Raw genomic sequence first — 21,913 nt, forward strand, 5'->3', positions numbered from 1 at the left:
GAAATGAGTAACAAAAGCGTATGCAGTGGGCTATCCATTTTGAGATTGTCTGTTTGGAGATAGCCTTTCCTTGAGCACCTGTAGCATAGGACACAAAGAGTTGCTCGGATTTCCTGAATGGCTTTGTCCTGTCCAAATAATAACGTAGTTGTCTGTGAATGTCCAAGGAATGCAGTAGTCTTTTCCCCTTTGTTTTGTGGGTTAGGGTAAAAGGTAGTTAAGTGGATAGTCTGATTCAAGGCTACACTGGATACTACCTTTGGCATAAAGGTAGGGTTGGTTCGTAAGGAAACTCTGTCCTGATGGAAAATGATGAAAGGTTGCACAGCCATGAGGGCCTGTAGTTCCGAAACCCTGCGTGCTGAGGTGATAGCCAGAAGGAAGGCTGTTTTCCATGACAAATATTGTAGGTCTGTTGAAGCAGCTGGCTCAAATGGAGGAAGGGTCAGTTTTTCCAATATGAAGTTGAGGTCCCAAGCAGGTACTGGTGGTTTCCTTGGGGGGTTTATATTCTTAGGCCCTCTGAGGAACTGTCTTAAAAGAGGATGAGAGAATAAAGGAGGATCCGTGTTGTATTGTGCAGAAATGGCTGAAGCATGGATTTTGATGGAGGAGAAGGAAAGTCCACTGTTTAACATCTCAGCTAGGTACTGTAATATTTGAGGTATATTTATTACCCAGGGATTCTGGCCCTTTTTCTGATTCCAGGCACAAAACCGCTTCCATTTGGCAAAGTAGGCTTTTCTAGTAGAAGGTCTTCTGGCCTCCAAGATGACATCCTGCACCTCCTTGGAGAGGAGGGTCAGTTGTGAAATCAAGGGATTCTCCATGCGGCTAGATTTAGGGTTTTGAGCTGGCTGTGAAGAGTTTTGAAGTTGTGCTGGGACAACAGAAGAGGCACTAGAGGTAGGATCCATGGAGGGGAATGAGTCAGGCTCTTCAGGAGTGGATACCAGTGTCTTGGCCAGTCTGGAGCAATGAGAATCATTTTCGGCCTCTCTGCTCTGGCTTTTAATAGAACTTTGGGCAGCAGAGGGAGAGGCGGAAAGGCATAGACTGTCAATGTTGTCCAATTGAAGGAAAGTGCATCCACTTTCCAGGCCTGTGGATGATAGGTCCTTGTGCAAATTTTTTTCAGTTGGTAATTTCTGTGGGTAGCAAAGAGATCTATGTCTGGCTATCCCCATGCCTGAGTTATCTTTGCGAAAACTTGAGGATGCAACTTCCATTCGTGTGGATCTGTCATATTTCTGCTAAGGCTGTCCGCCAGTGTTTTCCTTTCCTGGCAGGAATTGTGCCTGAAGTTGGATTTGCAATTCCAGAGCTGTGTTCCAAAGGGTCATGGCTAGTCTGCACAGGGGGTATGAATGAGTTCCCCCCTGTTTGTTTATGTACCACATCACTGTGGTGTTGTCTGTCCTTATCAATAGCTGGCCTGGATGCAGTAGGTCTTTGAAGGCCATAATAGCATTTTGCACTGCTAGCATTTCCTTTTGGTTGATGTGTATGTGCTTCTCTTTTTGGGACCATTTGCCCTGAATGCACTGATCTTTCGTGTGTGCCCCCCAGGCGTAGTCCGAGGCGTCTGTTGTGATTATTTGATTTGCTTGAGGTATGCAGAAAGGGAGACCTTTGTTTCTTTGGCATGCTTGAGCCCACCACAGAAATTCCTTTTAAAGACATGGAATGAGTGGTATAATTGTTTCCAAACTAGCTGTGTTGAGACCATAAGTTTTTTAGGTACCATTGAAGCTTCCTCATATGCAGTTTTGCACATGGGATCAGCAGGATGCAAGATGCCATGAATCCCAGAGCTTTGCAGTCAGCCTGGTGAAGGTTGCCATTTTGTTGAAGTATTGAGATAGTTGCCCTTGTTTGTCTGGCGTGAGGTAGGCCATCTGGGTGTTTGTATTCAAGCTGGCACACAGGAAAATTATTGTTTGAGAGGGTATTAGTTTTGATTTCTTTTGGTTGACTGTGTATCCCAGAAAGTTCAACAGTCTTATTACAGACGCCAGGTGTTTCAGAAGTATGTCCTTGCTGTCCGCTTGGATCAGGCAGTCGTCCAGATATGGGTATATTTGTATTCCTTGAAGTCTGCAGAAGGCAACTACTGATGCCAGGCATTTCGTAAACACTCTGGGCGCAGTAGATAAGCCAAAGGGCAATGCAGAGAATTGATAATGGGTTGAACCTGCGAGAAATCTGAGGTATCTTCTGCAATCTTGCCTGATAGGGACATGGAGGTATGCCTCCTTGAGGTCCAATGTTACCAGCCAAGACTCCTTGCCCAGCATGGGAAGAAGCTGCTGTAATGTGAGCATCTTGAATTTTGGTACCTGTAAATATGTGTTAAGGATGGATAGATCTAAAATAGGTCTCCAATCTTTGTCTTTCCTTGGTACCAGGAATAGTCTGGAATAAAACCCTTGACCTTGTTCTTTTGCAGGCACCTCTTGAATAGCTTTCATGTCCATGAGAGCTGAAATTTGTTTTTGTGCCTCTGCCCTTTGATTTTGTGGCAGGTTTGGCATGCCTCTCATTTTTGGAAGGGTGTGAAAGTGGAATCTGTAGCCTCTGTCTATAATGTCCAGGATCCATTTGTCTTTTGTGACAATATGCCAATTTTTTGAGAATAATGCCAGTTTTCCGCCTAAAGGTGCTGCCATTAAAGCTTTGCTTGACAGGTAAAGGGGAAAGTCATTGTGTCTGCTTTCTGAATGACTGTGATCTATCTTCTCCACCTCTTGGGGTTGGTGCTTGCCATTGCCTGGCTCTTAATAATCCTTGAGATTGCCCTCTACCTCTCGGGCGCCTGTATCTGCCTCTTTGAGGTCTGTCCATGGCTGGAAAGGACCAATTTTTTGAAGGGCAATTTCTGCTGAAACGTGGAGGTGGTACCTGCAGGAAATCTTTCACTGTTTGCATTGATCTCACCTTTTCCTCCATTTTCTTTAGTACCTCCTCAGCTTTAACTCCAAACAATACATCTTTTTGAAGAGGTGCATCTAGTAATTTAGCTTTGACATGATCTGGTAAAGCTTGTTCTTTGAGCCAAGCATGTCTACGTATGACAGACCCTGTAACAGCAGCTCTACATGAGGCCTCTAAAGCATCAAAACCACATTGCAAGGTATGTTTACCCACTTGCTCTGCACTATGCAACAAATCCTGCAACTCTTTTAAATCTGGTTGCTCAGGTTGTGTCATTTTGCTTTTCAACTCGGATAATAAAAACTGTTGATACTTTAACATATGGAACTGACAAGTTTAATGCCCTCATGGTTAAAGTGGCCGAGGTATACACCTTTTCCCCCCACCTTTCTAAAGCTCTGGAATCTCTCTCTGAAGGTAATGGGTTTTTAGCAATAGAGGCCTTAATTCCCTTGGGACCCTGTAAAATAGATTCTGGGTCAGCTGTATGGCTTTTGTATAGGAACTGGTGTGAATCAGGAACCCAGTAATACCTGTCTGGCTTAACAGGAGCTGGAGGTAAAGAATCTGGGTTGAGGCTGGCTTCTGTGTACACATCATCTAATATTTCTAAGACAGGAGGGATAGCCAGAGACCTATGCTGGGGGAGCAAGAGAAAATCCCTGAGCCTTTTCTTGGAATCTGAGTAATCTTGGCCTTCCCAGTGAAAGTGTTCCCTCAAAGTATGTAGGGTTTCCCCAAAAGAGTAGTCCCTCAGGGGGGAGACCGAGGGAATAGACTCCTCTGCATCAGAGTCTTCAAAAGGAGAGTATGTATATTCCTGGTCCTCTGATTGTTCAGAGGTAATAGAGGCATGATCTGAGGAAGGGTAGTCTTCCTCTAATCTGGGCCTTTTGTCCGAGGGGGGTTGAGAACCCCTGATAAGAGTAATCAAATCCTCAGCCATTTTGAGCATCTGTTTTTTAGGCATGGGGCCTTGAGAGGGGGGTCTGAGGTCCTTGTTTTTTTAGTTTTCATGGCTGCTTTAGATTTTGTGAAAGCCTTAATAGAGAAGGAGGAAGGCCTGAAGACACCTTGAGAAATGGCAGGCCTGTCTAAACTCTGGGTTTCCCCGCCAAAAGTGGCGTCGGTATCTGTAGTCGGAATGGGGGCCGAGGAGCCTGCGACCTCGGGCACAGAAGACACCGGTAATGAAGTGTCATCGGTACTCAGGGGCTGCGTAGGCGCCTCGCTGAGAACCGGTAGTCAGCCTTAGCGTGGTGTCAGTAGAAGTCACGGACCTCGTATGTCGGTCCTTATCTTTGCGTCTTTTACTCTAAACTGGAGTCGGAGTATCCGACGACATAATATAATTAAATTTTTTACCAAAATAGTGATGGGCGAACTCCGCCCGACGCTTAATAGTGCGTTTGTTGAATCTAGCACAAAAACGGCAGGCCGAGACGTCGTGGTCTGGGCCTAAGCAAGGAATACAGAAAGAGTGGAAATCCTTATGCGGCATTTGCTTCCCACAAGAAATGCAATTATTAACTTTGTCTGACATCGGTCTGAGGCAAGAAATGTTTCCCCAGTGGGGTACTTAGCTTTCAAGAAGACTTTGGCTGAAATATTTTCGTAAATCTCAGGAGCTGGCCGACCGGCACTTGCGAACTGCTTCTGCTTCGGGCACCGCACAGCAAGAAAGACTGAAGAAGATGGCGTCGGCTGGTTCTTTTATACCCCTGCTGCACTGACGTCAGGGAAGAAGCGACTACAACCGACGCCGGACCTAGACTTAGTTGTGAGGAGAAGCAAATAGATCTATGTTCGGGCATCCCCATTTCCTTGTTATCATGCTGAAGACTTGTGGATCCAATTTCCACTCGTGGGGATGCATGAGGTTTCTGCTTAGTTCATCTACCAGAGGATTTATCTTTCCTGGCAGGAAATTTGCCTGCAGATGCACTTGGTAAGTCAATGCTGTGTCCCACAAAGTCATGGCCAGTCTGCAAAGGGGGGTAAGAATGAGTGCCTCCCTGTTTTTTTATATACCACATGACCGTGGTGCTGTCTGTCTTTTTCAGTAGTTGTCCCGGATGAAGTAGGTCCTTGAAGGCTGTCAGGGCATTCTAAACAGCTAGCATCTCTTTTTGAATGATATGCAGATGCATTTGGTTTGTGGACCATGTGCCTTGAATACATCTTCCTGCCATGTGGGCCTCCCAGGCATAATCCGATGCATCCGTTGTTAATGTCTGCCTGGCTGGGGGTAAAGTGAATGGCTGCCCCTTGTTCTGGTGACAAGCCTTCGCCCACCATCGAAACTCTTGCTGCAGGCAGGGAATGAGGGTAATTATTGATTCCAGGCTGTGGCAATTTTGAGCCCAAACACTTTTTAGGTACCACTGAAGTTTCCTCATAAGCAGTCTCGCATATGGAATTAGTAGAATGCAAGATGCCACGAAGCCCAAAGCCTGCAGAATTTTTCTTGCAGATAACTGGGCCTTTGTTGCCAACAGTTTGAAATATGTAGTCAGTTGCCTTTGTTTGTCTGGCGTGAGATAAGCCATCTGGGCAGTTGTATTTAAGCTTGCACCCAGGAATATTATCTCGAGAGGGTACTAGTTTTGATTTCTTTTCATTGACCATGTACCCTAGGCCTGTTAGAAATCTCTTTACGAATGCCAAATGCTGTAGTAGAATGTCCTTGTTTTCTGCTTGAAAGAGGCAGTCGTCCAAGTAAGGATATATTTGTATTCCTCTTTGTCTGCAGAATGCAATTACTGGTGCCAGGCACTTTGTGAAGACTCTGGGCACAGGAGATAAGCCAAAGGGCAGTGCAGAGAACTGGTAGTGCATTGAGCCAGCTTTGAATCTGAGGTATCTTCTGCATGTTTATCTGGTTGGGACATGCAGGTATGCCTCTTTTTGGTCTAAAGTCACAAGCCAAGCCTTCTTGCCCAGCATGGGCAGAAGCTGCTGTAGAGTCAACATTTTGAATTTTGGTATATCCGGATATGTGTTTAGAATAGATAGGTCCAGTATTGGTCTCCAGATCTTGTCCTTTCTTGATACCAAGAAGAGTCTTGGATAAAATTCTTGCCCCTACTCTTGCTCTGGTACTTGTTGAATGGCCCTCATGTCCATGAGGGATAAGACTTGTTTTTGAGCCTCTGCCCATTGATGTTTTGGCAGGGTATGGAAGTGAAACTTGTAGCCTTGTGACACTATGTCTAGGACCCATTCGTCTTGTGTTATTATGCACAAATTTTGAGAAAAAAGTGCTAGTTTCCCCCCTAAAGGTGCTGCCAGAAGATAAGTGCTTGGTGCAGGCAGGGGGAAATCATTGGGACCGTTTCCTGTATGGCTGTGATTTGTCTTCTCCACTTTTGGAGGTAGAAGCACCCCATTGTTTAGACCTGTACAAACCTTGGGGCTGGGATCTGCCTCTTGGGCGTCTGCATCTGCCCCTTTGTGGTCTGTCTGACACTGGAAAGGACTAATTCTTTGCAGGCCAGTATCTGCTAAATCTTGGAGGTTGTACCTGTAAAAAATCTTTAACCGTTTGCATAGATTTAGCTTTGTCTTCCATTTTCTTTAACACCTCCTCTGCTTTAACACCAAACAAGGTATCATGCTGTAATGGAGCATCTAATAATTTTGCTTTGACATGGGTCAGGCAGATTTTGTTACTTTAACCAAGCATGCCTCCTGATGACAGAACCCGTAACAGCGGACCTGCAGGAGGCCTCCAAAGAATCAAAACCGCACTGCAAGGTATGCATTCCAACTTGCTCAGCTGCATGCAATAAATGCTGCATTTCTTTTTTTCTGCACCTTCAGAATTTATCAACATTTTCTTTTTAAGCAGTGACATAATACATTGCTGATATTTGAGCATATGAAACTGACAATTTAAAGCCCTTATAGCCAAGGTAGCAGAGGTGTAAATCTTCTTCCCCCATCTGTCCAATGCCCTAGAATCCCTGTCAGAGGGGGTAGGGTTTTTTGCAGTGGATGCCTTGACCCCTTTGGGACCTTGAGAGAGAGTTTCTGGGTCAGCAGCAGGGTTTTTGAAAAGGAATTTATGAGAGTCACGAACCCTGTAGTACCTGTCCGGCTTAACAGGAGCTGGAGGTAAGGAGTCAGGGGTCAGACTGGACTCTGAAAATACATCATCTACAATGTCTAACACAGGTGGAATAGCCAGGGGCCTGTGTTGCGGGAGTAAAAGGAAGTCTCTGAGCCTTTTCTTAGATTCTGAATAATCTTGGCTCTCCCAGTGGAAATGTTCCCTCATGGTATGCACGGTTTCCCCAAAAGAGTAATCCTCAGGAGGAGAGGTTGAAGGGATAAATTCTTCAGCATCAGAATCCTCATAGGGAGGAAGAGAGTATTCCTGATCAGAAGAGGAATCAGATGAAATGGAAACCTGATCTGAAGATTCATATTCTGTCTCCTGCCTAGGCCTCTTATCAGGAGGGGGATGGGAACCTCTGATCAAAGTAATTAGGTCTTCGGCCATTTTAAGCATCTTTTTTTTTTTGGGGCATGGAGGCCTGACCATGAGGCTGTTGTACTTGTTTCTTTGTCTTTAAAGTTGCTTTAGTCTTTGCCTTTGTAGCTGGAGTCGCTTTAATGTATAATTGAGTAGGTCTGAAAACACCCACAGAAGCCGATGCCTGCTCAGCGGCTCTGGACCCATCTGAGGGAATAGTCTCCGAAGGTCCAATACCTTGAGCTTCCCGCAGCCTAGGCGACTCCACATGGGAATCTGTAGTGGACTGCGGGTCCAAAGTAGCAGGCGTCAGGGGCTGCGAAAGCGCCTCACTGAGAACCGGCGACTGCCTTAGAGGAAGCCTCGTCGTTGGTTTTGGACCTTGGCTGCTTGTCCTTTTCTTTTTCTTTGTGTTTCTTGTGAATTCTGGTAGTCAGAGTGCTATCCGATGGCATTGTGTAATTAAATCTTCTGCCAAAATAGTGAAATGCAAAATCGTTCCGACGCTTAATAGTGCATTGGTTAAATCTAGCACAAAACCGACAACTAGCAACGTTGTGGTCAGGGCCTAGGCAAGGAATACAGTTAAGAATGAAAGTCCTTATGAGGTATTTGCTTCCCACAAGAAATACAATTAACTTTTTCTGACATCGGTCTGGAGCAAGAAAAAAGATTTCCCCAACGGGGTACTTCACTTTTAATGAAGACTTCGGATATGAAATTCGAACATGAAAATCTCAGTTGTCGGCTCACCGGCACTTGCGAACTGCTTCTGCTTCAGGCACCGCATGGCAAGAAAGACTGAAGAAAATGGCGTCGGCTGCATCTTTTATACCCCTGGTGCACTGACGTCAGGGAAGAGGCGACAGCAACCAACGCTGGACCTAGACTTTGGAACTCAGGCCGACTGAGGATAGCCTGCCAGCAGGATAACCCAAGTGTAATAACTGCAACAGTCAAACACGAAGAACATCCAGACCTTTCCTCTCTCCCCTTTGTTTACAGCGCAGTGCCTACATTTCTTAAAACTGAACAAAGAAAAAGAAAGAGGGAGAAAAAGAAAAAAAAAAACAAAAGCACCTATTTATATTAGTATCCCCACTGCATTTCAAAAACTGAGAAAACTACTTCAAGTTTAATTGGTTTTCTCATCTTTAAAGCCCTCCCAGCTTGGAAAAAAGAGTTATGTACTTAACCATAATTTGGAATCTGTGTTATTCAGTGTCATTATTCAGCACAGATGGGTCTTGAATCTTACCTCGGATCTGAGCCAGCAACTAAAAGGACCGCTCCAGAGCTCAAGCTCCTCCCCTTCCCAAGATGCCTTGCTACCCAGAACCTTGAGATCAAGTTTGCTGGATAGACTTTCTACCAAATCTCCAGAAGGGGAAGGGGGGGGGGGACATACTGAATAATGACACTGGACAGCACAGGTTACAAGTTATGGTAAGTACATAACTCTATCTGATGCTATCCCCATGTTATTACTGATCACGGATGGGTCAGAGTCCCCAGATACTATGAACCCTGGGAAACCTCAGGAGAGGATATGCTGGAGTACAGAGGAACCAAAAGAAGCCCTGCTCCTAGACACCAAATCTAGCTTGTAATGTGTAACAAAGTTGTGAGGGTTAGACCAAGTACACAGCACAAATCTCATCTAAAGAAAGTTTTGCCAAGAAGGCAGAATATGTGGCCACCAACCTGGTACAGTGAGCTTTAACTGGTCTAGAAAGATACAGTCGCTTGCTTTGGTAAATGTATGAAATGCAGCTGGTGAACCAATGTGAAGGAGATACCTTGGAAACTGCTTGACCCTTCCTGGCCTGAGACACGCCAACAAAGAGCTGATCAGAAATTGATCAGTTCTCTTGAGATAAAAACGTAGCTGTCTATGGACATCCAGACAATGTAACGTATATTCCCCTTTAGTCGAAAATGTGGGCAAGAACACAGGAAGATCGGCCTCCAAAGCTACCTTAGGGACGAACGAAGGATTGGTCCAAACATATACCATATCCTTGTGAAACACCATGAAAGGGTGCTTAAAGCTAAGAGCCTGCAACTCGGAGATCCTCCTGGCCGAAGTAATAGCCACCAAGAAGCCCGTCTTCCAGGACAGGAATTTAAGATCACAGGTTGCTGAAGGCTCGAATGGCTTTTGCGTCAAAGCCTGCAATACCAGAGTGAGATCCCATGGAGGGGAGGGGATCCTTGACAGGAGGCCTACGGAGAAAGATCCCACAGAAGAAGGCCTTGCACAGGTTGGAAGAAAAAAATGGGACTTTTCTTCAAATGGTAGTTAGAGATGGCTGCCAACTGGAGTTTGACAGCAGAATAATGGGCCCCTTGGTGAAAGAGAGAGGTTAACAACAACAACAAAATGTCAGGAATAGGGGCTGAAAAGGGATCTAGATTGCATTGTTTAGCCCAAAATAGAAAATCTCTTTCATTTACTAGAAAAAGAAAGTACAGTTGTGTACACTTACCATAAATGTAGATGTTCGAGTGTATCCACTGTTGTAGTCGTTACATTTGGGTAATCTGCTGGCAGGTTGCCCTCAGTCGGCCTGATTAACTAAGTCTTGGGTCCTGCGTCGGTTGCTGGCCCTACTTCCATGACGGCAGGTCGTCAGGGGTATAAAACATGCAGCCGATGCCATTACATCAGTTTTTCTTAGGTGCCCCCCAAATGGGGAGCAAAATATATACATATATATGTATATAATTTAGAACACAAAAAATATACCTCCAAACAAAAGCAAATACACCAAAAAGGCTTTTAAGCATAGTAAAAGAAAGTAGAGGTATAGTAAGAGAAAAACAGGGGGCTGGAGGGCAGGTAAACAGGACTGCAACAGTGAACACACTCGAACATCTACATTTATGGTAAGTGTACACAACTGTACTATGTTCTTCGTGTTTCACTGTTGCAGTCATTACATTTGGGTAGATTCCCATAGCTATGGTTGGGAGGATGGATTTGTACAGAATTAGGAGCAGCTATAAGGCCCTGCAGGACAGCAATGGCAAAGCCTGCTCTGGATTTAGAGAAGAGAGGTAAATGGTAATGTTTGGTGACCGTATGAACTGAGCTACAGGTAGCAGCTTCTAGAATGTCTCTGGTAGGAACTCCTCTGAGAAAGGCTGCAGAAGGTAGATGCAGCCCTGGTGGAATGAGATCTGATCTCCTTGGGGACAGGTTTACCGTAGTGCATATAGCAGAGACGAATACAATGGCTTATCCATTTGGAAATAGTCTGCTTTGAAATAGCCTTTCCCTCTGCCCCTGCAGCAAATGCCACCAGTAATTGTTCAGATTTTCTTAAGAGATTTTGTCCTGTTTAAGTAGAATCTTAGTTGTCTAATAACATCCAATGAATGCAGAATCCGCTCACCATTATTCTATGGATCTGGGAAGAAAGTTGGCAGATGAATGGTCTGATTGAGGGCCACACTAGATGCCACTTTAGGCATAAAGGATGGATTAATCCTGAGAGCCACCCTGTCCGGGTAAAAAATAATGAAAGGCTCCACTGCCATAAGAGCCTGTAGTTCTGAAATCCTTCTAGCTGAAGTAACTGCTAAAAGAAAAGCTGTTTTCCAAGAGAGAAATTTTAGGTCTGCAGTAGCAGCTGGCTCAAAAGGAGGTAGAGTGAGTTTTTCCAAAACAAAATTGAGGTCCCATGCAGGAGTTGGTGCTCTCCTGGGAGGTCTTACATTTTTGGCCCTTCTGAGGTATTGCTTTAGCAGAGGATGAAAAAAAGAGGGGAAGGCTCTGTGTTGTAATGAGCCGAAATGGCAGAGGCATGGATTTTTATGGGAAGAAAAAGATAGGCCCTTGTGAAGCATCTCAGTTAAGTATTGCAGAATCTGAGGAATATTGGGCATTGCTGTGCTTATCCCTTGTGCTTGGTTCCAGGTACAGAATCTTTTCCATTTGTCCACATATGATTTTCTGGTACTAGGTCTTCTAGCCTTCAAAATGACATCCATCACAGGTTTGCTGAGAGATGTAACTGGTGAAATTAGTTGATTAGCCATGCTGCAAGATTCAGAGTTTGGAGCTGAGTGTGCAGAATTTGACAGTTCTGCTGAGACAGCAGGTAAGGTGTCTGAGGCAGGTACTACGGAGGACGGTGCGACATATTGCGTAAGAGCGGGTACCAGTGTTGGCGAGGTCAGTCTGGAGCAATCAGAATCATTTTTGGTTTTTCCTGTCTGACTTTTAGTAAGACCTTGGAGAGCAGAGGTAGAGGAGGAAAGGCATAGACTGACAGGATAGAGCATCCACTTTCCGAGCTTTTTTGTGATAAATTCTTGTGCAGAATTTGTAGTTTTGGGGTGAGGCAAAAAGATCTATGTCTGGGTTCCCCCATTTGCGTGTCATCATGCTGAAGATTTGTGGATCCAGTTTCCATTCATGTGGGTCCATAAGATTTCTGCTTAGTTCGTCTGCCAGTGTATTTTCCTTTCCTGGCAGGAATTGAGCTTGTAGATGTATTTGATAAGTCAAGGCCGTGTTCCACAATGCCATGGCTAGTCTGTAAAGGAGGTAGGAATGGGTACCCCACTGCTTATGTAACACATAACTGTGGTGTTGTCTGTCTTTATCAGTAGTTGTCCTGGATGAAGGCTGTCAGAGCATTCTGTACAGCTAGCATCTCTTTCTGGTTGATATGTAGGTGCATTTGATTTAGGCTCCATTGGCCCTGAATGCATCTCTCTGCCAGATGCGCCCCCCCCCCAAGCATAATCTGATGCGTCTGTAGTCAGGGTTTGGGCGGCAGGGGGTGGAGTGAAAGACAGTCCCTTGTTTTGGTGGCAGGCCTCTGCCCACCATAGGAACTCTAGTTGCAGGCAAGGAACGATAAGAATCATTGTTTCCAGGCTGTGACAATGTTGACTCCATAAGCTTTTTAGGTACCATTGAAGTTTCCTCATATGCAGTCTTGCATATGGAATTATTAGAATGCAGGAGGCCATGAACCCCCAAGGCCTGCAGAATTTGTCGTGCAGATAACTGGGTTTTTGTAGCCAGCTGGTTGAAATAAATCAATTGAATTTGTTTTTCTGGCGTACGTTAAATCATCTGGGCAGTTGTATTTAAGCTTGCACCCAGGAATGTAATTATTTTAGAGGGTACCAGTTGTGATTTCTTTTCGTTTATGGTGTACCCTAGACAAGTTATAAGTCATTTACAAATGCCAGATGTTTTAGAAGAGTGTCCTTGTTTTCTGCCTGAATTAGACAATTGTCCAGGTATGGATAAATTTGAATACTTATTTGCCTGCAAAATGCAATTACTGGTGCCAGGCCTTTGTGAAGACCCTGGGAGCAGTAGATAAGCCAAAGGGCAGTGCAGAGAACTGGTAATGCAAATAGCCTGCTTTGAAGCGGAGGTATCTTCTGCAAGATTCCCTGACTGGGATATGCAGGTAAGCCTCTTTTAAGTCTAGAGTTACCAACCAGGCGTTCTTGCCTAGCATAGGTAGTAACTGTTGTAGAGTCAGCGTCTTGAATTTTGGAATGTCCAGAAATGTAGTTAGAATGGATAAGTCCAGAACTGGACGCCATGATTTGTCTTTTCTGGGTACCAGGAAAAGTCTTGAATAGAAACCGTGTCCCTTTTCCTTTTCTGGTACTGGTTGAATAGCCCCCATATTCATGAGGGACATAACTTGTTTCTGGGCTTCTGCCCACTGATTTGGAGGTAGATCTGGCCATCCGTTTGGGAATGGCAATGTGTGGGAATGAAATCTGCATCCCTGGGATACTATATTTAAAACCCACTTGTCCTGGGTAATCAGTTGCCAGTTTCGTGCATGAAGTGCCAGTTTCCCCCCCAAATGGGCGGCCAAAATATAAGTGCATGGTGATTGCAGTAGAAAGACATCGAGACTGTTTACCGTAGGAAGGTGCCTTGTTACTTCCAGATTTAGAGGTGGAGGCACCCTAATACTTTGTTCTATAAGTTCCTTGTGACCGAAACCTGGAGACTTTGGAATGTCTGGGTTTGACCAGAGCGACTCTGGTGGGTACTGGAAAGGACCAGTTCTTAGTAGGCCAGTGCCTACTGAACCTGGGAGGCTGCACCTGTAGGAAATATTTTACAGTTTGCATAGATTTACCTTTATCTTCCATCTTTTTCAAAACTTCTTCTGCCTTATTACCAAATAGACTGTCCTGTTGTAAAGGAGCATCCAACAATTTTGCTTTAACATGGTCAGGCAGATTTTGCTCCTTGAGCCAAGCATGCCTTCTTATCACAGATCCAGTTACAGCAGCCCTGCAAGAGGCCTGCAAGGAATCAAAACCACATTGCAAAGTATGTTTTCAAACTTGTTCAGCTGAATGCAATAAATCCTGCAACTCTATTTTCCACACAGTCAGAAATCAACATAATTTTCTGCTAAAGTAAGCCCATGACAAGCTGTTGATATTTAAGCATATGAAATTGACAGTTTAAAGCCCTGATTGCCAAGGTTGCAGACGTGTAAACCTTCTTACCCCATCTATCCAGTACCCTGGAATCTCTATCAGAAGAGGTAGGATTTTTTGCAGTAAAAGCCTTAACGACCTTGGGACCCTGAGAAATGGTTTCAGGATCAGCAGTAGGGTTTTTAAAGAGGAATTTGTGTGAGTCAGGAACCCTGTAATATCTGTCTGGCTTACTAGGAGCCGGAGGTAGGGAATCGGGAGCCATACTGGATTCTGAGAAAGCATCATCAACAATGTCTAGAACAGGAGGTATAGCCAAAGGCCTATGTTGAGGAAGAAGAAGGAAATCCCTAAGTCTCTTTTTAGATTCTGAGAAATCCTGATTCTCCCAGTGAAAGTGTTCCCTTAAGGTGTGCAAAGTTTCTCCAAAAGAAAAATCCTCAGGAGGAGAAGCAGAAGGGATGGAATCTTCTGCATCAGAGTCCTCATAAGTGGGAATAGATCATTCTTGATTAGAAGAGGAATCAGAAGAAACAGAAACCTGATCTGAAGATTCATAGTCAGTGCCTTACCTAGGCCTCTTAGCAGGAGGGGGATGGGTACCCCTGATCAAGGTAATTAAATCCTCAGCCATTATGATCATTTGTTTTTAGGCATTGGGGTCTGTACACGTGGCCCAAGCATCGTTTTTTTAGACACAGAAGTAGATTTTGGCCTTAATTTTGAAGATGGCGAGGGTTTAATATACAATCTCCAAACTCTGGACCCTACCCAGTTTGGATTTGTAAAAGGCAGATCATGTCTCCTAAACCTGATTGACTTCTTTGAAGCAGTCACCAAAGCCATAGATGAGGATAAAAAGGTTCACACAGCTTATCTAGATCTCGCCAAGGCTTTCGACACCACCCCCCACTCTGGAATTATAGATAAGCTCACTAAACTAGGTATAAATCCCTATATCACAAGATGGGTTGCCAACTGGCTCACGGACAGAACCCACACTGTGAAAGTAGCGGATAACAAATCCGACATCAGACCAGTGACAAGTGGAGTACCACAGGGTTCAGTCCTGGGTCCTCTCCTGTTTGGTATCTACTTCTCTGAGGTGCAGGCCAACACGGAAGGTCTTTGGCTAATAAAGTTTACAGATGACTGCAAACTAGGAGCCATAATCGAAACTCCTAACGATGTGGACAAACTACAAAAGGGCCTCAATGAGACTGATACCTGGTGTCAAAGCCATGGCCTGAAGCTCAATGCCAAAAAGTGTACTGCCATCCCCTTTGGTAAAAACTCTGTACCCTTGAACTACCACATAGCTGGTAGTCTACTTAATGCCAAAAATGTGATGAGACCTTGGGACACAGGTGGACAGTAGTCTCTCCTTTGATAATCACATCGCCACAGTGGTCAGAAAATCCTTCTACTTGGCTCATCTCATCACAAAAGGATTCTCATCCAGAAAAAAAGTGGTCATTGTTCCCCTCTGCTCATCACTCATTAGACCCATTATAGAGTACAACGCCCCTTTTGGTATGTACCTCACAAGACATCTACAACAACTGGAAAGACCACAGAAATACCTCACAAAGAGGACTGCTGGCCTCAAACAGATGCCCTATGCAGACCGTCTCAAAAAACTACAGCTTTACTCCATAGCATATCGCCTACTCAGGGGCAATCTCTGCCTAACATACAATGCTATGTCAAACCCAGAGCTGTTAGACATGCTCCACTTAAAGAAATCCCAATCCCTCTGAGCTACACACTCTAGGGACCTAAACCTTGTCACCACAATAAACAGAACATGCTGGAGGGATAGATTCCTGTCCCAGAGACTTCCCATAGTCTGGACAAACTACCTATCTATATCAAACAAATCTCCTCGTTAGCACTCTTCAAGAAAAATCTTGATGATTGGATGGGAAATGGGAAATTCACCCTGGGGATCATTTCTGTGGCTCTGCTCGACAGGGGCACAGGAAAATAATTTTCTTGGGTGGCGAAAGCCAGGGTACATTTTTTGGCTAGGCTTGTATGGGCCCTAGGGACAACAGCCTAGTACCTACCCATGAACCTATGAAATCCTTAGGCTTGAAAACACCCTTAGAAGCCGGTGCTTGCTCAGCAGCTCCGGACCCATCTAAGCAAGCACCCTTCTCCATCACCCGGAAAGCGGGCCTGCCTGAAGAAGAGTGGGAGCCAGGAACCAAAGAAGATAAAATCGGAACCGGAGTCATACCCCGCTCCACACGGTCCGCCCCCGGGGACGGAACCTCAAGCAAACTCGGGACGTTAGTCACCATCAGACTCAAAGCCGGGACCGACAACACAGTCGGAACCGTGACCGGAACCTGAGGTTTCAACCCCAAGCATGAGATTGGGGAAGGGTGGGTTCCGACAGGACACCCAAAGGGCCCTTGAGGCCTCAGACACAGTCGTTGTCACGACCAAGGAAGGGGGTCCTCTCGAAAACATTGGATACATGAGCCTTGGAACCGAGGGATCCAAGAGAGGAGAGTATGTAGGGGTCACCAGTGTAATAGACCCAAAGCCTGGAGTGGGATAGGATCTAAGCAAATTTGAAATTCCCCTGGCGGTCAGCAGCTGGTCAAAAAGGTGCACCACATCCAATTCTGAAAGGCTCCAAGTGGATCTAACAGATGCCCCTGAGGGGGAATCAGGCCGGCCCAAAAAGGGGTTGCAGGCTTGTCCAGGAAATGGGTCCACAGACGAGTACTGGGTCCATGGTGTATCACAGAATAGTGCCGACGATTCCAGCTTAGAAACCGGTAACAAAGGAATGGTTGGAGCACAGAATGGGCTCGGAGCTGAGGTCACAACAGGGGTGGAGGTCAGGAACGACTCCGAAGTTGTCAGAATGGAGATGGACAATGTCGGTGCCGAGATAGACGCAGACAAACTGATCGGAACTGAGGTAGTAGATGGCGCCGTAGTCGTCGGGGCAGGCGCCGACGAGGCGACCCCGGTATGCTTCACTGGAGCTGAACTCGGAGCCACAACAGTCGGAATCGAGGAGGCAGTACGGTGCTCGGAGGAAGACGTATGGGCCTAGTGCTTAAGGCTTTTACCCCTGTCAACAGCCGGTGAAGAGGGATCGGAATGAGGACATTTCATGTCCACAGATGGAGGGGATGAGAACTCCGTCGCAGAAATAGCCTCTGAAAAAGGCGAAAGCAGGCCCTTCAGGATCAATTTATTAAGACGCTCATTCAGCATCCGCTGACTGAAGCTGGCACAAATATCACAAGGAGGTTTCGCCGACAAATGCGGAACCTCCCAAACAGTACACACACTCTTCATGAAGGTCGCTATTCGGAAGTTTACCACTGCAAGAACAGCAGTGTTTAAACCCCGTAGTTTCCTTCTTCTCAGACATAACAGCGAACACTCTCACAAAAAAGAAAGAGTGAAGAAAGTGAAAATACCAACAAAGGTAATGGGATACCACAAGTGTAGAAAGGCCAATACCAACAATGGTACGAAAGGGATACCTGTGAGTAGAGCTGAGTGCAGAAAGATACCAAAGAACTAGTAGCTAACAAGAAAAAATTCCACAAACACTTGTAAATTTATAAAGATAAATAACTTAGTTGGAGAGCTCGGTGAAATGCTGTTATATGGCTGTGCGGCAAACGAGATCTGAGGTAACTGAGTGAAGGGCATTGTGGGTAGCAGCTTAGCTCGAGAGTTTTTGGTGCATGCAAGCTTGGTATAAGGCCAACTTGGATCCGAGGGCTCGAACCTAACCCATCAGTGATGAATAGGAAAAAGATTAACAACTTCAGATTATACCTCCTTAGTAGACTGTTTTTGATAGGCCAAGATAATACTCTTAACTGGAGAGGGAAGCTTAGACTGGGAAAGGATCACTGGAACTGTAGGAACCATGCGGTCAGACAAAGAGACTGGAAACTGGGAAGAGGAAGCCCTCAAGGGTGGGAAATGAGATCCAGGATGGGATCGAATATCCAGGGCAGACATTTCAGATGAGACCAGAGGAGGGAAAATCATGTCTGATGAGGTCAAAAGGGGGCAGTGAGGATGAGAGTAGTCTTCAGGAGACGGGCTTTCTGCAAGACTTTGGGGATGAGGGGAGTTGGGAAGGTAAGTATACATAAGTCCTGATGGCCAATTGTGAACCACAGCATCCCTGGGTGACTTCCCCATTGGGGGGGGGGGGGGGGGTCAGGGCAAAGTAGTTGCATTTATAGTTGACCAGGGAGGCAAAACAATCGCAGCAAGGGAGACCCCAATGTTCGAATACCTGACATGCCACTGACAGACTCATGGACTACTGGTGAGAACTCAGGATAGATCTGCTAAGTTTGTTGGCTGACACGGAAATGCTGGGAATGTGCACTGTAAGAAGCGCTTGGAAGACATCGCCAATTCCCACACTCTCATGGCCTCTCTGCACAGGGGATAAGACCGTGTTCACCCTGTTTGCTGATGTACCAGACCACTGCCATGCTGTTTGAACTGCTATCGTCGAAGGACTGCTCATCTCCAGAACATTTATGTGCAATTTGGTCTCTAAGGGGGACCATGTGCCTTGAACCATCCTTCTCCAAAAGTTCTCCCCCACCCCAACAGAGAGGCATCCTTGGTCACAGTGGCCTTGGGTTGGGGGAGAGAGAAAGGTCTGACATAGTATGAGACTCTGAGTGTGGAGCCACCATGCAAGATGATGTCTGCATACCTGAGAAATCCGGATGGTCATGAACATGGGGTGAAACTGCGCTGACCACTGTACTGTTAAGACTCTACTGCAGAACCCTCATATGATATTTGGCGAGAGGCACTAAATAGATTGCCACTGCCATCAAGCCTAGAATTTGCAAGATCAAGTCGACCATGGGGTGATACAGATCCAGCAACTGATGGTTCTAGTCCCGAATGATCTGAACTCTGTGTAGGAGAAGTGCTGCAGTCTGTAACACCGTGTCCAGAAGGACCCCAATAAACTCTAGGTTCTGACATGGGGAAAGATGGGATTTGGGCTGGATGACTGTGATGCCTGGATCCTGAAAGAGACAGAGTATAATCTGTGGCTACAGAAAGTTGATGCCTCCTGGGGGCTGTGAGGTGCCAACCGTCCAGGTATGGAAAGACCTGGAAACCTTGCAGCCGGAGATGAGCTGCCAAAACTGCCATGCATTTGGTAAACATCCAGGGGGGCTGTGGTGAGTCCAAAGGGCAGGGGCTCTGAACTGATGGTGGTTGGCCCCTAGCGGAAAGACCAGGTATCTCCTGGAGTGTCTGTTGATTTTGATATGAGAGTACGTATCCTTGAGATCTACTGAGGACATCCAGTCACCCTTGAGCAGGACAGGCCGAATGGACTGAACAGTGACTATCTGGAATTCTTGACAGAAAGGTTTAGTTCACTGAGGTACAAAAATGGGATGCAGGTCCCTGGTTTTCTTGGGCACCAAAAAGAAGAAAGAGTAAGTTCTGGACCCTCGTTGTCCTGTTGGATGGCTCTTTTTTGAAGAAGGTCTTGGACCTCGAGAAGGGCCACCTCACTCTGGCAGGGTGGAACGTCCAGGAGAAAACTTTGAATTGGAGGGGCTGAAAGAAGGGGATGAAGTAACCCCTGGAAATGATCTTTTAACACCCACTGATCTGAGGTGATACTTGTCCAGGGTAGTGGGTGGAGGGAGAGTCTACCCCCGACTGCCTCCAGGGCAGGACAGCAGGGCAGCACTAAGGGCTTCTCTGAGAAGGGTTCCTGGCAGCTCTGGTTCTGTGGACCCTCTCTACCTCTATGGCGGCGTCTGTTGTCAAATCCACTGCCCAGGCCAGAAAAAGAGGATTCCTGATAAGCATCCTGGAAGGAAGACTGAGACCTGCAAAACCAAAATTTCTTACTACCCCCTTTGAATTTTGGAAAAGGACTGCTACGGTGTAGAAAACGTGATCCCCAATGTGGACAGTCTTTCCTTCCTGCAGGTTAAAATCTCTTTGACGGAAGGACCAAACAAGGTCGATCCGACAAAAGGAACATTAGTGAAGGACGCCATAAAGGATTCCGCAAACCCGCAAATGTGAAGCCAGGCATGCCACCTGATGGCAATGCCCGTGCCCACCGCTCGAGAGGTGACCTCCACTACATTAGAGATTAGCCTCATAGAAGCATTAGCCAGGGAAGTCAAAATGGATAACTTCGGAGAGACCAATTTGAGACTCTCTGGAGGCAGCAAATCAGAAAGGGAAGTGGAGAGCTCCAATACCAAATCCCTTTGCAGCCGGGTAAAGTGTGCCATGTCGTTAGTTGCTATCAATCTGAATGTAGCTGAGGCAAGCACTCAATTCCCAAAAAGGTCAATCGCCCGAGACTCCCTGTTCAGGGGATGGACCGTGGAAGCTCTGCTCATTGAGCTCCTTCTTAACAGCTGTGGACACCATGAAAGCATCAACGGGGATGCCCTTGCCCCAAAAGGCTTTATCCTTTGGGGGGGGGGGCGTAGAAACTTGTCAGACCTCCTGGGAACTGGTCCCACTGTGTCCAGCTCCATCCACGCCCTGTTGGCGATGAGTTGTATGAGCTTGTCGGCAGGGGTAGAAGACGGGCCCATCCTGAAAGCCTTCAGAAATTAGAAGTTATGTACTTACCATAACGTTCCATCTGAGTAGGTGGATTCATTTGTCTGCAACCTGTGGGTTATGGATCCGATATCGGATCCGAACCGGCATGGTTTTACCAGATATGGATCCGAGCTCCTAGCTCCTCCTCTCACTCATAATGCCCTGCTCTCCCTACATGACCTCAGATCAAGTTTGCCCTGAATCAAAATACCCTGAAAGGGGTAACATATAATGTGCAGGAAACTGACAAGGCCAGGGTGATAGGAGGGCGGGATGGTTGCAGACAAATGAATCCACCTACTCAGACGGAATGTTATGGTAAGTACATAACTTCTAAATCTGAAGTAGGAGATTCATTTGTCTGCAACCTGTGGGACAGAGTCCCCAGCTACCTGAATCTTGGGCGGCCGTCATGGAAGGATATTCCGGAGCACCGCGGAGCCAAAGGATGCTCTACCTCTAGACGTGATATCCAGCTTGTAATGAGAAATAAAGATATGGGATGAAGCCCAAGTGGCTGCTGAACAAATGTCATCCAGAGGAATCCTAGCCTTAAAGGCCACTGAGGTAGAAACTGACCGAGTAGAATGGGCATGGACTCCCTCCGGTGCGGGCCTCCAAGAGGCTTGATAAGCTAGAAGAATACACTGCGAAATCCAGCGTGACAAGGATACTTTGGAAATTGGCTTACCCAGATTGAATTTGGCAAAGGAAATGAACAACTGGTTGGATTGCCTATGACCAGCTGTCCTGTTAAGATAAAAACGAAGCTGCCTGTGAACATCCAAGGAATGCAACTTGTATTCACCCTTGTTCTGATATTTAGGAAAGAAAACAGGGAGGTTAATGGACTGATAAATATTTGCTTCTGAAGCTACCTTAGGAAGAAAGGAGGGATTGGTCCTGAGGTATACGCGGTCTGGATGGAAGACCAAGTAAGGAGGCTTTGAAGATAAGGCTTGAAGTTCCGAAACTCATTTGGCCGAAGTAATGGCCACTAAGAAAGCAGTCTTAAGGGATAAAAATTTAAGATCTACTGTGGCCGCAGGTTCGAAAGGGGGAGCGGTCAAGGCCTGAAGAACCAAGGACAGATCCCAAGGAGGAACCGCTTGCTTGACAGGGGGCCTAAGGAGAAAGGTGCCTTTAAGATTTTACACAATTTGGCAGACATAAGTGGTCCAGAGTCATGACCAACATGATAGTGAGAAATGGCCGCAAGCTGCACTTTGACCGTGGAACTACTGGCACCATCATTAAAGAGAGAGGTTAGTTAGTCTAGCACCAGAGGAAGGGGAACCGTGAAGGGATCTAGACCTTGCCGCCCCGCCCAAATGGAGAACCATTTCCATTTACTGCGGTAAACTTTCCTGGTAGATGGTTTATGAGCCGCTACCAAGATGGCCTTAACGGGAGACGAGATACCGGGAGTCCTAATTAGGAGTGGAACTG

General features: G+C 46.1%; 1 protein-coding gene across 1 annotated transcript in view; it reads right to left on the reverse strand.

The window, feature by feature from the left end:
• Positions 1-21,913, reverse strand: part of YLPM1 (YLP motif containing 1) — a gene marked incomplete in the record, with an annotated part of 1,534,972 nt that overhangs the window by 104,847 nt on the left and 1,408,212 nt on the right.

Source organism: Protopterus annectens, chromosome 6.part0 (assembly GCF_019279795.1).
Source record: "Protopterus annectens isolate FY-2018-M chromosome 6.part0, PAN1.0, whole genome shotgun sequence".
NCBI lineage: Eukaryota > Metazoa > Chordata > Ceratodontiformes > Protopteridae > Protopterus > Protopterus annectens.